We start from the raw sequence: 17,363 nt of genomic DNA, 5'->3' as shown, positions 1-17,363 counted from the left end.
GGCAGTTGTTGAGGACCCAGAAGCTGTGGATCCGGAAGTTGTTATTATGGACCCAGAAGTTGTTGTGGATCCGGAAGTTGTGGATCCGGAAGTTGTTATTATGGACCCAGAAGTTGTTGTGGATCCGGAAGTTGTGGAACCGGATGTTGTAGACATGGAAGGGGCAGTGGACCCCGAAGTTGTTGTGGACATGCGAGGGGCAGTTGTTGAGGACCCAGAAGCTGTGGATCCGGAAGTTGTTATTATGGACCCAGAAGTTGTTGTGGATCCGGAAGTTGTGGAACCGGATGTTGTAGACATGGAAGGGGCAGTGGACCCAGAAGTTGTTGTGGACATGGGAGGGGCAGTTGTTGTAGATCCAGAAGTTGGTGTGGACATAAATGGGGCAGTGGACCCAGAAGTTATTGTGGACATGGAAGGGGCAGTTGTTGTGGACCCGGAAGCTGTGGAACCGGAAGTTTTTGTGGATTCCGAAGTTGTTGTGGACAGTGAAGGGTTAGTTGTGGGCCCGGAAGTTGTTGTAGATCCGTGAGTTATGGAGCCGGAAATAACATCTGGAATATATTTCATGGTTTTATCATTAAATGTGACCCGTTCCGGCAAAGGGGTCCGCATGTCAGCGATATTAGTTTTCTGCTAGGCACAAAAATAGATCGCTAAGACAAAATTGTTGATTTTGAGAATTCTCCAATAATAGCCTCCTTTAGGTCTCAAGGTCTCTATTTTCATTTCCTAGCAGTCATAAGTGCGTGTGCACGTGCGTGCGTGTATCCTTTTTTTTTTTTTTTTTTTTTTTTTTTTTTCCCCTCAACATAATACATAAGGAACACAAAGTGGCTAGAATTTCTTGCCAGAAGCCCCTGACATAAAGGTCACCGCGCAACCAGATGTTTGTTTGTTTGTTTGTTTGAAAAAAAAGCATTTCTAATAAATGCAAAACATCACGCTAGCTACTCCCCATTTCATTTATTGCGGGTAGTTATTGGAAACATGCAAAAATGAGGGAACACTGTGCATGATTCCACAAAAAGCATTTCAAAACTTTTACACTAAGTCACTATACTATCCGTGTCATGTGGACTTTTCTGACTTCATATGCAGGAAGTATGCACGGGAACGGCCCTTTGAACTCAGAAATCCGAGTTGCGAAGTCGGGGGAAAAGAAGGCGACAACACTGACCAGCTTCAATCTGCCCTCACTTGACAATGGCGAACCCCGTAGAGGCAAAGACTGTGGCAAAACATACTGTACATGATTATAAACGTATGCATCTATTTATTTATTATAACATTAATTTAAAAGTATAAGTAATTTCACATATCCTAACATAATTTTGACTGACTGTGTTAACCAGAACAACAATTTATCGAAATCAGCCATCTTTGTTGTTTACATTTCCCGCGACTGGGAGAATCCAAGTGAGATACGTCTGACTTCCCCCTTCCTCGAGCAGCACAAGATCAGAAATAAACTCGAGTCATAAAAGAAAGACATCCTGAAACTGATGATTAACAGTCACATTATCGTGGTTTTGACTTTTATTGGTTGCTATGTCCATTTATTATTATTATATTTTTGAAGAAATCTCAAAATCGACATTTTTGTCCAAATGATTTACTTACTCAAAATAGATAGATAGATAGATAGATAGATAGATAGATAGATAGATAGATAGATAGATAGATAGATAGATAGATAGATAGATAGATAGATAGAACAGCACAATACCTGCTAAGAGCAGAAGCAATACAACAGCTTCTATCCTTCCCATTTCTTCTTCCTGTTCAAAATAAGTTAAATGATGAATTGAATAATCGATATCTTGTCATCCACTCATCACACATTTCAGTGCCTCCACAAGTTATTGAATGTGAAATCAAGTGCTGTAACCAGTATCAATGTAGTCAATGATATTTAGATAAAACGATTTTTTTTTAAAAAATGTGCCGCAGTGATTAAATTTAATCGTAGTAGTTGCGTACCTTTCTTAAAGGTGCACGATGCAAGATTAGACTCAAATTTGAGTGTTAAAATAACCGTATTTTTCACCCACACATGTTTTAAGAATTGTATAATGGACAGGAGGCACGACTGTGGCACAATGACTGTTGCCCCTATTTTTCTGTAAAAGGAAAAAATGTTGGAGGGTTTGGGCGGGAAACTTTAGCTTTTGCTCTGAGCATGACGTCATGCGCGTGCACGCTATTGTCCCTGTTAGCTCTCGCGATTGTTCACGCAACTTCACGGACAGGACAGCTAATTCAAACTGGATTTAAAGAGACCTACACCCGATACTCTCAATCCCTTATGGAGACTCCACGGAAGACGAAGAGAAGTAAAAAACTTTCAGACCAGTGTCACGGGAGGATGCGGGTAAATATAGGAGCAGCGTTCGTCAGGTGGAGAGAGCTAAGATTTATCCTGGGGAAGAAACGGGACCCACAGATTGCGGACTTTTAGCTAAAGAGGTAAGACTTAAGACTTCATCGTTTACGTTTGGGAGGTTGTAATTACGTTCGCTTTTGTCACTCAAAATGACTTTCACATACAAAGTAACTTCAAGATTAATACGTTTCTTACCTATGTAGACATTTATTAACCCTGTGAAAAAGGCGTTGTGCTCCGTGTTTACGTTTGTTCGATTAACATGGAGATTTGCTCGTGCTCAAAAAGTCGCGCACACTCCTGGCCGTGTGCACGTCGCTGGGGTCGCAAATGTGCAAAAACTTCGAATCTTGCATCCGGCCCCTTTAAGATCCATCCATCCATCCATTTTCTTGACCGCTTCTTCCTCACAAGGGTCACGGGGGGTGCTGGCGCCTATCTCAGCTGGCTCTGGGCAGTAGGCGGGGTACACCCTGAATTGGTTGCCAGCCAATCGCAGGGCCCCTTTAAGATTTCTTTGGCAAACAAGAATCAAGCCAACAATTTTAGTGATTGCTCAAAATCCAGGTGCAGAAAGTGAAAACCCTTCCACAGTTTGGCTTTTGGTAAATCCTACAGGTAATTGGTGTGTTTGTGCTTATGCACCAAACAACAGTTCAGAGTACTCACACTTTTTTTTTTCTTTTTTTTTTTAATTTTGGAGGGGGTTGCTGGGGAGCGCTCCCCATGGGGACGCCATCGTTTTGCTCGAGGACTTTAATGCTCACGTGAGCAATGACAGTGAGATTTACCGCCATGACCCGAACCCGGATAAGAAGAAGAAAATGGATGGATGGATGACAAATGTTGAAAGGTTTGTCTCTGAATGATTTTGTCACCAAAAAAAAAAAACAACAACATGGCAACAATTACTGAAGGCAGAATTTAACTCAAATAAAAATCAAGGCAGAGGAAAAAGTCTGTACCATCTTGGGTGACTTACCTTCTTGTTGCTGCTGAAGGTGCTTGCCTTACATTGTAGTCTGAAATAGTCTGCTGAAAAGTACAAAACGTGTATCAGAAATGATATTACAAATGTCATTGGTTTGAGAAATAACATGAAACTGTTGTGGGATATGCAACCCTTCTTTGCCCTCAATTGCCATTTTCCACCTCATGAATAATAACCCTTATAAACTTCTTTAACATCAGTCACAAATCCACATTAAAACTAAAAAGAATCTGCTAAAGAAACAGTCTTGATTTTTTTTTTTTTTTCATAATTATACTCTGTATAATTTCAGCGTGTTCGTACCTTTCTGATGCGTCTGATGATGTTGTCTTTGCTGCACCTGTTGGGATTCTATGCCATTTATATGGCATGTCCTTTTTTTTTTTTTTTTTTTTTTTAAAGGGATGTGAAACTGGCAGAACTTGTTCTGCGGACATGCCATTGTGCCCGTGTCAAAATGATGCAGAGTGACTCGTTCGGAATCGGGCCACCTCTCATCCTTGCTGCTTGAAAAATTTCCAGGTGTTATTACATTAAACTATATTTCCGATTACATGTACTGGGTGGCCATTAATTACATGAACAGGAGTTAAAAGGTGGTTTTAGATTGTTGTAGTCAACTGCATTGCATCATGTTTGTAGTAGTAGTAGTTATCATCGATTCATCAATAATTGAATGTATGTATCATTTCTTGAAGAATTATACCCAAGATTGAGTGGGGTACTTTATAATTTAGTCTCAGCTACTTTATGATCCAACTAACACCATGACATGCGTACATTCACTCATACATATGTCACGTTTCTGTTGATGTCCCCAGTTCGTTAAGATGTAATTAAAATAAATACTGTAAATACACTTGGTTAATACTATTTTCATTAAGTCTCAACTGGAATGAATGAGGATCACCTTCTATTCGCAAGCCAGTTCAATCATTATTTGGTTCAATTATGGAGACAATCGTGATAGTTATACCATATTTAAAGAACATGTCTATCCTATTGTTAATGTTTGTGATTATAGCTGAAATTTAACAAACTCGGGATACACAATAATATCGGTGACCGATAAATATAGGCAATTATCAACCAATTTAACATCATACAGATAAACCAGACAATAAAGAAATCTGCCGATAATAATAGACTTGCCATGTTGGTCCATTAGTTGTGAGTGTATCCCAATTTGTGCCTAACTCCTCAACCACGGCCCTATCCTATCACAGTGTCGCATATTTATGACATCTCAATGCGCGCGACCTCATGTTCACAGAAGATACATCATGGTGTCTCCCCAAAATGTTACTCTCGCAGTTTTTTGTTGCATTTTTAAAACATGACTGTTTTGTTTTGGCAAACTCAAAATGAGTTATACTGGTTGTCTTTGAAGCAGAGATATCAATAAAATCCGATACATGACGTCACTTGTATGACGTCACGTTATCCAGAAGATACTTGATTTTGAGCTGCCAAGTTGTAAGGTTTTTTTTTTACCCCCAACACCGCCATTTGCATGTACGCAGATTGCACAGAAATGGTGGCGCAAAAAAGTGAATTTTTTTCCCCCAACAAACGACCAGCGTCCAGCTGTAAGTCATATTGTAGCGTTTGTGAAATGATCAGACGAACCAAGCAAGAAAACAGCACGCTAACGTTACAACACACACAAAAAAAGTCTGTGTTGCATTCATCAACCATGGGAAACTACAAAACCCATCACCCACAACGGTTGATAAAAAAATATGATCTTTGCTTATAAAAAGTTGCTTTTTACTTACCCACTAGCAGCAGTTTTTTCAACTTTGTTTACATGCTGCTTATTTTTTTCTTTAATCATGACTAGCAGTCAAATTGTGTGCAAGAGATTCACTATTTGATTAGACTACAGTACTTGAAAACGTGTGAAAAAAAATGTGACTTGTTAATGATTTTCTCAGGTGCTTTGCACCTTTATAATTTATATTTTTCCTTACAAAAGGTGCTTATTACATATGGCACTTTACTGTACTTTAATTTATTTAATTCAATCTCTGGTGTAATAACCTTATTTATTGATTGATTGAATTATTATTATTATTATTATTATTATTATTATTATTATTATTATTATTATTATTATTATTAACACATTAATTGCCAGACCAGCAAAAAAATGCATCATTTGACGTCTTTTTCCGTCAATGGCAGTGAATGAGTTAAACATGGTAAAAATCAATGAAGCAATTATAAATTGTTGATATAATGTACAGCAGGGGTGTCCAAACTTTTTCCTCTGAGGGCCACATACAGAAAAATAGAAAGCTGCAAGGGCCACTTAGATTTTTCTTTTTTAGTTATTTATTAACACATTCATTGCCAGACCAGAAAAAAAATGCATCATTTGACGTCTTTTTCCGTCAATGGCAGTGAATGAGTTAATTCGATCTCTGGTGTAATAACCTTATTTATTGATTGATTTAATTTTTATTTATTTATTTTAGTTTATTTTTATTATCATTATTAATTCAATCTCTCTCTTCTTATTAATAAAAAAAATCGTGATAAAATGAAATCGTATTAAAAAGTTGTGATATTCTATTTTTGCAAGATCGCCCACCCCTTCTTGCTTAGTATTACCTAATAAAATAAAAATAATCAACTTTCACCAAAGGTCAATCAAGTGTCTTGGGAGTGCAAATATTCATCTCAAAAGTCAAAGAAAGTGTCATTTTCCTTTATCATGCATTATGAAATAGTTTCTTGTTTACCGCTAACCCAGGCCACTAATGAGCACTCCGTTGCCTTTTACTTTTCTGTCATTTAAGGTCATTTTCGTGCGAGAAGCCCCATACAAGATTTTCATCTTTTTCATTTCATCTGTTCGTAGCTCTGATTATGGGGGGCAACCTCGCAGTAGCGCTTCTCATAGTGGCATTTTGTTTTCAACTTTTTATCAGCGCTGCTTTCGCAAAAAAAAAAAATACATTGGTGTTGCGTTCGAAAGAGGTAAGATAAACATATTTGTCGGTCCATTCGTCATTCAATTGGCGATTATCAGTGTCCATCGTTCTCTGACTTGCCATCTTGATGTCGCGTGCCAGCAAATCTCCTGCTGCAGAGATGGTAACGCCGCTTGCGCCGTTAAAGTGACTTCCGGGTTTGCATTGTTATCAACCAATCAGTGCATCATTGACATGAGAGTGACAGACAATAATGCAAGCGTGAGCGCGCGCGTGCACGCACACACACGCACACACTCTCTCAGCCAGTCCAACCTTGGTTTTAGTATATCTGGCCTAAATAGTCTAACCAAATATTCCTAGGCCGGTCCCTCATTCAAATTTTAGAGCCCGTTGTGGCTCGCAAGTCAAAAAATGTGCCCACCCCTGGCTTAGATGAGTGAGTAAGAGGTGGAGTTACCATTCTTCCCAAGTCCAGACCTTCACCCGAGCCACACCAGAGGAAGACGAAGGACCGAAGGGCAGAGATCTCTTCAATCTCCAGTTTCATGATCTATAAACCACAGAGCAGGAAATGTATGTAACATTTGTTCTAATTCGGAATGTGATTGAGAATGGACCACCAGGAAGGCTGGTGCCGAGATTTGAACCCAAACCGCAGAACTGTGTGGCAGACACAAAGACACCTGACTGCCATGTGAGTGTTCAAAAATGTGCAGATTAGATAAGACAGTACTGGGAAGTTTAGCCAGATGAATGTTCAGTGTTTCATACATGGATTGGATTAAAACCAGATCGGCTCCAAAATTTGGTACTTCAGACCACATTTAATTTGAAAATTCAGATTTGGAAATCCAATCCCACCTTTAATGCAGATTTGAGCCTGTGTTGGCTATTTCAAAACTCCAGACCCAAATCTGGATCGATTTGATCTTGACAATCAGGAAATTAATCCTACCTCAAGTCGGTTTACACTGTGATTTCATGTATTAGTTTCACATATACTCATATCAATAAATAAGCATCACTTGCATTTCCCGGAATTAACATTGCAACGATATATTTTTAATATATTAAACCTCATCATACATAGTTTTGTTTTTTTTTTATTGAAGAGAAAAAATCTAAATTCCAAAAATAATCCCACAAAAAAATCCAACTAATGAAAATAAATAGTGCTCAATACAAACTTGCAGCTACAGCAAAAACTCAAAAGTTTCACACTACAATCCGTTCCACATTTGCTTTTCCAGTAATTGTATTTTCTACTTCTTGAGTTCTTGGATAAAGCATTCAAGTTTTATTTGTCCCTTGGCAAGGAGAATTTGCTGCTGTGCCTGCTCAGTTTCCATCTTGAGATGTTTTGGTAGGCGTGGTCTTGTTTAAACAGAATTTCAGCGGACATTGATTCCAAGCAACAGCAAATGTTTCGAATGACCATTTTATATATTTGCAATTGATAAATTGACCTATCAAAGCCTTGAGGTCTACAGAACACATTTATGACTCCTGTCTCTAATCTTGCGGGGTGGAGTCATCCTGAGGTTGGATTTAGAAATCTCAATCCAAGAGGATCAGGATTATTGTGATTGTCCATTGTCTTTGGGTATCACAGTATGCCGGTGTTCTCTCCGGCTGTCATTCGCCGAGATGCTCCCTCACTCATGCCAAATAATAATTAATTGGCGGTAGGTTTGCGAAGTATGATCTCAGTTTGAAGACTCCTATCAGTGTTAGCATTTTCGGTAAAAATGAATTGGCCCATCATGTTAATAATTAATCGTACTGTTCATATTACACTGACAATACATTCCGGTTGAGCAGGAAGTTTCGTTTGGAGTACTACGTTTTTTTTTTACCCTTTGCCATTCTGTGGTGCGTTACCAAAAACGCAAAACACGCTGTTGGAATTCATCCGTCAGGCTGGAGTTGCATTGCAGAATAGTTCAGGTGACAATGTCCTCAGATTGGAATCAGATATCTTCCAAATGTGGATTAAAGGAAGATGCAGAATCTGATAAGTGCTGTAAGTGCAGCATAAATGCACAGAACAGATAGTGTTCCCTCTCTCACGAACCACTGTTCACGTTTCTCTGTTTTTTTTAAGGACAATTTTGCATACATGTTTTTATAGTAGTGAACCTTTTTTTTTTTATGAAGAATTAAAGTGTCTTAGATGCTCTCTGACAAATTTTATGTTGCATTAAATAATATAATATACACGCCAAAATGAACAGTTCCTCGAATCAATACATACTAACAAAGTATTTCATGATTTTTTTTTATTTTGCGGCAAAAACCTTGTGAGCGGGCGAGTTCAGCCTACAGCCATGTAAACAAATACCTGCTGATTCCGTGTCCATTTGTTTTTACTACTGATTCATTTCAATTGTTTGATTCATTTAAATTATGCCAAGACGTTGCGTTGTTGGCTTTTGTTCAAACCGACAGGACGACGGCGTGAGCTTGTTTTGGCTCCCCAGAGATGCGGTTTCACGCAAAAAAAAAGAGACCCGAGACCCGGAACGGCACCTGCTACTGATTTAATGCCATTCAGAAAAGAAAAATAAACACACGCATACACATCAAGTATTTATAACCAGTAACTTCTCGGTCCCGAGACTAACAGTGCCAGAAAGATGAATGAGCGGGACATCATGCTTATTCAGATTTTTTATTTTTTTTCCATCGCATTTGAGCAGCAAACAATTTGCTATGGCACTCTGTTGGCGGAATAAAATGTTAAATTGCTGTAAGTCACACTCGATCACCTCATAACACCTCACTTTTTCCCGTGTTCTCATATGAATAGTAACGATTAGGGTTAGGTTAGCATCAAGCCGTTAGCATTTGGCTACCGATGCTACGCTTGCTAGTTTTGCTGCTTCTGAATGAATAGTGACTGACAGCTGTGACACATTACTTCACTGGATACCGGGCGTAATAATGACACGAATAACATTTGACTCACTATATATTATATTCAGAGTTAAAAAAAAAAAAAAAAAAAAAAAAAAAAAGAAAGAAAGAAAGAAAATGTAGTTGAATACGGTTGGTTAGCATACATGGGAGGGGTGTTGGTAGTAGAGATGAGTTTTCCTTCAGTCCGACCAGCTCTCGTAGTTTTGGGTACTCCTCAAATCGATCGGCCAAGCCTGATCAGCGCTCACAAAAAAAAAAGAAAAGAAAAAAAAAAGACAGATTTGAAGCATGTGGATTCGCCAACACTCAATCAAGCAAAACACACTCACCGACATCGCGAATGAAGTTCTGCGGCCTGTAATCATTGTGAGGGTTCAAACTCTGCTTACCCTTAAAGTAAATGGAGTAAAAACCACAGCAACATTATGTACGCATGACCGTGTCCAATAAGATAGACCAGCTGTGGCAAATATATCTTTTCAACTGTCAGAAAGAGTTGATCAATATATTTTGTGGTTACAGTTAAAGAGATGTAGAAGTAGTATATACAGTAGGCTATATAGTAGTATATAAAGTATGCAAGAGGATACCCTTAATTAGCGACAAAAGAGTGGCAACACAAGTATAATTTAAGTACAGCTAATTTTGTTATATGCACAATAAATATATCGGAACAACAATTCATAGGAAAATTATTCTAAATGGTCTTTCACTTGTATAGCACTTTTTTCAGGCACTCATTAAAGTGCTCCACACTGACCTGACATTCAGCTACTGATGTCGCAGCATCAGGCAACTGGGGGTTCAGTATCTTGCTCAGGGAGACTTCGACATGGTCACAAGGGTCGAACCCACAACCTCTGGGTTGGGAGACTAACACTCTACCACTGAGCCATGCCGTAATTTTATATAACAAAAATTATATATGTTCAACTTTAAAACCCCAGTATACAAAGTATGTACATGAGTAAAAATTAGTCATACGAACACGAGTGTTTCTTTATCTGCTTGTCGCAATACTGTACATGAGTTTAACACGACATTAATTACTTGTAACGGTAGTTATGGTATACTTCAAGGCTATGCTAGTGACGCCAACACTCACTTTTTGTTCCTCCACATCTTCCTCAGTGTCATCTCCTTCTGTCAGAGTCTTCCTCTTGGATGGAGGGGCGGAATCATCCAAATGACGCCCTGCAACACAGAACAGCAACATTAACAAAAACTCAAAATGGGAGACCCATGCTTTTTCATGCATCTAAAATTTCGTTGAAGCCATGCACACCGAATTTTGGGCTGCATCTAGCTCGATAACCGCTAACGTTTTGAAAACTTATTCTGAACGACCTTCAGCTAGTTTGGCGTCATTTTCAACTGCAATTGCGACACGATACCAGAAACAGGTGGAAATCATTCCTAAAATCGTCAGAGAAGAACCAAAGCGATGAAATGTTGAAAATAACATATTTTTTGGTTTATTTTTAATAATATTATTATTTTATTTATTATTTAACTTTTTATCACAGGCACTGCACACAAAACTGTAGTGATCAAAACACTATCACAATTAAATCACGTTTATACCAGAAAAGGTAATAATAATTAAATCAGACCAGGAGTAAGTAATTTTTTTAGCCTGTATTTATCCACGTAAGGCAATTGAGAGTAGTATTTGCAAGGGTGACATTTTACAAAAATAAAATTAAAAAACACCCTCCATTTTCCACCTCTGGCTGTAAAACCCGTGTTGTGTTTTAGTATAAACACTGCATGACATTCAAAAACATTCAGATCAGAAAATCAAGGACAACTGAATGCATGCAGAATGTTGACATTCATAACTGGTAGTTTTTACTGACCAAACTCGGATGGAAGCAAGCTAGATAGATGCTTATGATTAATCTTGAGGGAAATTCCAGACATGTCACAGAAATGTCCCACCCATGTGGATATGCAACTTACCTGCATGTTTCTCTTGTCTCTTCTATCTCTTTTAAATCTTCTTTACTGTTAAGCACAGTCCCAGCTGTTTTGGGCCTTCAATCTCCCTTCTATGATCAAGGATTACGTAGCGGGGATTTCGGCTGGCCATGTTGCAATTGACAACCAATCACAGCTCAGCTTCAGAAAACAGGGTAGCTGTGATTGGTCGTTGCGTGTGGAAATTATGACAAGCTTTCACAAGGCATGTCAGTCTACTTTCAGTGACCTTAACATTCCAAACCTCCATTCCCCAGAGGTATTGAAACACCTTTAGCTTTCCACTTATTTACCTTGTTACGGCCACTCCGGCGCCTCAGTGTCTAGTTGAGAGGGGGTTGTTGAGGACCCAAATGCAGGAAGCAGGGAGGTGAGGCAGGCTTACGGGTGTTAGGAACAAAAAAGGGATTTTATTTCCAAAGACATAAAGAGGCAAGCAAGGGACAGGGAACTTGTCAGTTCACAAAAAGATCAAAAAGCAGATACAAAGAAGCAAACAAAACGTACTAGATTAACCTGAGACAAATGACGGAGACTCAGTGACGCAAACGAATGATCCAACAACGAGCGCAGGGAAGGAGGGAACTATATAGGAGCAGACTAATTTGACAATGACAAACAACTGGACATGACACAGGGGGCAGAGGGTGCTGATTGGAAGACGAGGGGACTGGGATGATGAGCTCAATGACAAGGAGACATGAAACTAAGACCAAACCAAAATCGAACCGAACAAAAAACCAAAATATCTATTTTTGAGGCAGCATGTTCAGTCTTAAGTATCGATCCCCGAGCTAAAGTATCAATATTTACAATTAATTTATATTTTCTTTGTCTCATTTTTTTAAATATTTATATATATATATATATATTGTATGTATACAGTATATTAATTTAGAAGTAGCTACCCAAGGAGCAACCAAGTACAGTAATCACTACACAAACAATTATCTATTTGAGTCACACAAACAATGCTGTCATCTCATCTGACTCAAAGTAAAAAAAACAAAAAAACAAAAACAACAAAAACACAACAACGACAACAAAATAAGCCTTCCTCAAGCCCCATGGACAACCTGAACTCAATAGACCAGTTTAGATGGCAGCGTGAGTAGTTTAGCTAGATGAATGCTCAGATGAATGCATGTTGCCCTCTGCTGGATAAAGACAGCAGACGGGAAAGTTGTACAGTACCAATTATCCCAGAGCAGCTGCATATACTGTACACACGTTCTTATAATTCCGTCCAAGATAAAAGGACCCTCACATTGGCATGCAAATTTACATCATCCCACGTTCAGAAGCCTTTCTGTATGGCTTGAAGCTCTTAAATATTTCTCTTGAAGAGGCTCAAGTAGGATAACATGATAATTCTAACACCTCTGACCTGTCATTGAAATGCAAACAAAAATTCTGCTATTGCTTTTCCCCTTTTAATTAGTCAGGTACTGTTTTGAATTGGTTTCAATCCTGCCTTAGTGGCTGAAAATTTTATGTCACCATCGGCAAAGTCTCAATGTCAAGAAGTCACAGGTTGGATAGTGACATTTCCCCCGAAGGCACGATGCCTGAGTGGGTCTTCTCCGGCTACCCCGGGTACACATTCCAAAGACATGCATGGCAGGTTAACTGGGCGCACCAAATTGTCCCTTGGTATGCTTGTGAGTGTGGATGATTGTTCATCTCTGTGTGCCCTGCGATTGGTTCAGTTCAGTGTGTCCCCCGCCTCCTGCCCAGAGCCAGCTGAGATAGGCTCCAGCATTTTTTACATGTCGCCACTTGGCAGGATCATAAGCAGTCTTCTCATTCATGCTGATGCTTCACATTTGCTTTTTCGAGTGACCGCAACCAGGTAGATACTTTTTTTTAAAACTGTATTTAAAAGACAAACCAGTTTGGGGATGGAAAGTTTTATTCCCCCCATTTACACATTTACACACACACACACACACCACTGTGTGTGATGGTGGATAACAACTGATTCTTTGGTTTTCATTGGCAATATATATTTTTCATTAGCTTATTGAAATTCAGTCAAGTTTTCCAAGATAATCAAGCAGCAATAATAGGTAGTAATCATCAAATATTTGTTTTGTCTAAATTAGTAGTGAAAAGAGAGAGATGAGTCAGTCAAATTTCTGGTAGGATTGTAGGATGCTCATCGCGGTTCATCCTCCCAAACAAATCTGAAAAAATGTATTTAGAGTTGTTACCAAAAGAACAACCAACGATACAGTCGTAGTGTAAAAATCTTAATTACTGATACCAAAAATTGGTAGAATTGCGCAACAGTCACAGCACCACACAGGCGACATAACACATAACAACGAACCAAAATAGAGTTTGTGACAACTTGTGATGGCAAAATCGAAACTGTGTTATGGTACATACCACAGAAGGCACAAACATGACAAAGAATGACAAGTACACATCTTTTGCCACCTTTGACACTCGGATGACAATATTCATCATGTACTCACTAAGTTACTTTATCGGTCATAAGTTAATGGCTATGTAGTGTCTTGGAGCATCAGTGCCAAAGTCACCAACGTCAGGGATATGGTTGCCAGTGAGAACGCTGTAGGCCGAGATGCATCTGGAGGAATTCAGAACAGGATGGGTCAATACAAAAGACAATGCATGAAAGGAAACTTCCACAGATTAAGAGAACCAAATAGTCAAAAGACAATCTGTTAATGAAAAATAATCTGGGCTTGAGGCAAGACTAATACTGGACCTGCTGTTGTGGTAGTCCTGGAAGGTGCCATTGTGGTGGTCCCGGAAGGTGCCATTGTGGTGGTCCCGGAAGGTGACACTGTTGTGCTTCCGGAAGGTACCATTGTTGTGCTTCCGGAAGGTGCCATTGTTGTGGTTTCAGAAGGTAACTTTGTTGTTGCAACTACAGCTATAATGATACAATTGAGAGAAGAACTGTTAACAACAAAGGAATTTTGTTAAAGTATTAAATTCAACCTCTGATGTATTTTTTATTTATTTTATTTTATTTTTTTAACGCAAAGTACTGTACTTTTGGATTTTCCCTAAAACAGGTGTTGGGTGCTTATTCAATCACAAGTTTCCTGAAATGGGTCCTCATTGGAACGTTGGACCACTCATGTTCTGTTGTTGTTGTTTTAATCATCATTTGGAATCACGCGATGCAAAACTTTGAAAATTCACTCTCCGATCTAAGCGTACGTAATGTTGCCTAATACCTTAAGTAAAATGGTTTGGCAGGCAAATAATGTGATTGTAAAATGGAATTTGCAAATTTTAATTTGGAATATGGACAAAATCTTACGGGATGCAACAATGGTTGACACATTCACAGGGAGGGTAAAGGTGGAGTTGTTGCTTGCTGCCTCTACCAGAGTGTTTTGCACAGAAGTAACATTTGGCACTGTTTCAGAGCTGCTGAATATCAACCGAGATTGGACCACAACTGAACCTTCACTGGAAAAAAACAAAAATATGAATATTGTGACACGCCCAATATATTGGGTTTACATGTTGCTGCTTTGTTAAGACAAACATTCATGAACAAATTTGATGAAAAAAGGAAGACTGTAACATACCTAAAAGAAAGGACTTCAGATCGATTGAATCTTTCTCCAAAACGAGCAGAATATACAACATTGAGCTGTGGAGAGGGAATATTAATTAAAGCATTATCAATTATTTTTCCTGTGTCATTGTATACGTGTCCAACTCTGGTCCTTGAGGGTCGCAGTCCTGCATGTTTGAGAGGTTTCCCTTCTCAAAAACACCTGATTCATGAGCATACTCTGCAGAAACCTGATAACGATCCTGATTATTTGATTCAATTGTGTTTGAGGAAGGAAAACTCTAAAACATGCAAGACTGCGGCCATCGAGGACCGGAGTTAGACACCTGTTGAAAGTATGAAGGGTTTCCCCTCAGAATAAGGAATTAGTCTCAATACATATACATTAATGAACATACAGAGTGTCCCATACGTATTTTACTTGTTCAAATAAAGCAAAGTACATTGTAATCATGCTGATTGCTGGCTCAGGAAATGATTGTATGCTCACCAGATAACCAGATCTTTTATATTGGAATTCCAAGGCCATTGTATATCAGGAAATGATACAAAATATGAATCATCTCAAGTAGTGTAACTCCAATGGTGCCATTACAAGCAATAATCAGCATTACCAGCTGTGCAACAAATATCTGTCTCTTTCCCCGTGAGTATTTGTACTAATATCAGTCTGAAAAAGTGGTATCAAAACATACCTACAAAGAATTCATGATAATGTTCAATAATTATTAACACTAATTTAGAAAACAAATACTGCAAATATCAATATGAAACACTTACTTTCTAGTCTATAAATTTCTGCTAGTATTAACATGTAAAAATTAGTACTTCACTGATGAGCACAAGTCCTGTGGGCTACCTGGTGCCCAAAGGGACCCCTAATATAGAGCATACCAATATAAATGAAAACAATTTTAATGAAAAGAAAAACAGAGAAACAAAACAGAAGTTTTTATATGTATGGAACAACATGTATACTATTTCTTTTGAAACACAAACATTACTGTGAAAATTACCTGGGATTCAATTTGGGTCGCCAAAGCTTGAAACTGAGGAGAAGATGAATTGGAAAGTTGTGATGTGAAAGTCCGGTTCAAACTAAATCCCAGGTTGACCATTGGTTGTGTAGGTGCTATTGTTGCTGTTGTCCCTGAAGGTGCTGTAGTTGTGGAACCGGATGTTGTTGTGGACAAGGAAGTGGCAGTTGTTGTGGAACCGGAAGTTGTAGACATGGAAGGGGCAGTTGATGTGGACCCAGAAGTTGTGGAACCGGATGTTGTTGTGGACATGGAAACGACAGTTGTTGTGGAAACGGAAGTTGTTGTGGATCCGGAAGTTGTTGTGGACATAGAAGGGTTAGTTGTTGTGGACTTGGAAGTTGTTGTGGACCCGGAAGATGTGGACATGGAAGGGGCAGTTGTTGTGGAGCTGGAAGCTGTGGAACCAGAAGTTGTTGTGGATCCCGAAGTTGTTGTGGACATAGAAGGGTTAGTTGTTGTTGACCCTGAAGTTACTGTGGACATAGAAAGGGCAGTGGAACCAGAAGTTGTGGTGGATCTGGAAGTTGTTGTGGACATAGAAGGGGCAGTGGACCCAGAAGTTGTTCCGGACATGGAAGTGGCAATTGTTGTGGGCCCGGAAGTTGTGGAACCGGAAGTTGTTGTGGTTCCGGAGGTTGTTGTGGACATAGAAAGTGTTGTTGTTGTGGACCTGGAAGTTGTGGAACCAGAAGTTGTTGTAAATCCCGAAGTTGTTGTGGACATAGAAGAGTGAGTTGTCATGGATCCGGAAGTTGTTGTCGACATAGAAGGGGCAGTGGACCCAGAAGTTGTTGTGGACATCGAAGGGAAAGTTGTTGTGGAACCGGAAGTTATGGACGCGGACATTGTAGACATGGAAGGGGCAGTGGACCTGGTTGTTGTGGAATTGGACAGGACAGTTGTTGACCCGGAATTTGTTGTGGACATAGAAGGGGCAATGGACCCAGAAGTTGTTGTGGACATGGAAGGGACAGTTGTTGTGGACCCGGAAGTTGTTGTGGACATGGAAGGGGCAGTGGACCCAGAAGTTGTTGTGGACATGGAAGGGACAGTTGTTGTGGACCCGGAAGTTGTTGTGGACATGGAAGGGGCAGTGGACCCAGAAGTAGTGGACGTGTAAGGGACAGTTGTTGTGGACACGGAAGCTGTGGAACCAGAAGTTGTTGTGGATCCCGAAGTTGTTGTGGACATGGAAGGGACAGTTGTTGTGGACCCGGAAGCTGTGGAACCGGACGTTATTGTAGACATGGAAGGGGCAGTGGACCTGGAAGTTGTTCTGAATATGGAAGTGGCAGTAGTTGTGGGTCCGGAAGTTGTGGAACCGGAAGTTGTTGAGGATCCGGAGGTTGTTGTGGACAAAGAAGGGGTTGTTGTTGGGGACCCGGAAGCTGTGGAACCAAAAGTTGTTGTGGATCCTGAAGTTGTTGTGGACGTAGAGGGGTTAGTGGTTGTGGACCCGGAAGTTGTTGTGGACATAGAAGGGGCAGTGGACCCAGAAGTTGTTGTGGACGTGTAAGGGACAGTTGTTGTGGACCCGGAA

The 17,363-nt window shown here is 39.6% G+C and overlaps 1 long non-coding RNA gene across 1 annotated transcript; it reads right to left on the bottom strand.

Moving 5' to 3' along the window:
* Positions 1-8,977: 8,977 nt before the first annotated feature.
* LOC144020935 (uncharacterized) lies at positions 8,978-11,284 on the bottom strand. Its single transcript, XR_013284000.1, has 2 exons — positions 11,201-11,284; positions 8,978-10,432 (listed from the first exon to the last, which is right to left on the bottom strand). It is a non-coding gene; the product is annotated as an uncharacterized LOC144020935 (long non-coding RNA).
* Between the last annotated feature and the right edge of the window lie 6,079 nt (positions 11,285-17,363).

This window comes from Festucalex cinctus, chromosome 6, assembly GCF_051991245.1.
Source record: "Festucalex cinctus isolate MCC-2025b chromosome 6, RoL_Fcin_1.0, whole genome shotgun sequence".
In the NCBI taxonomy this organism is placed as follows: Eukaryota; Metazoa; Chordata; class Actinopteri; order Syngnathiformes; family Syngnathidae; genus Festucalex; species Festucalex cinctus.
The sequence above is the reverse complement of the archived record's forward strand: the minus strand, read 5'-3'. Positions and strand labels throughout refer to the sequence as shown.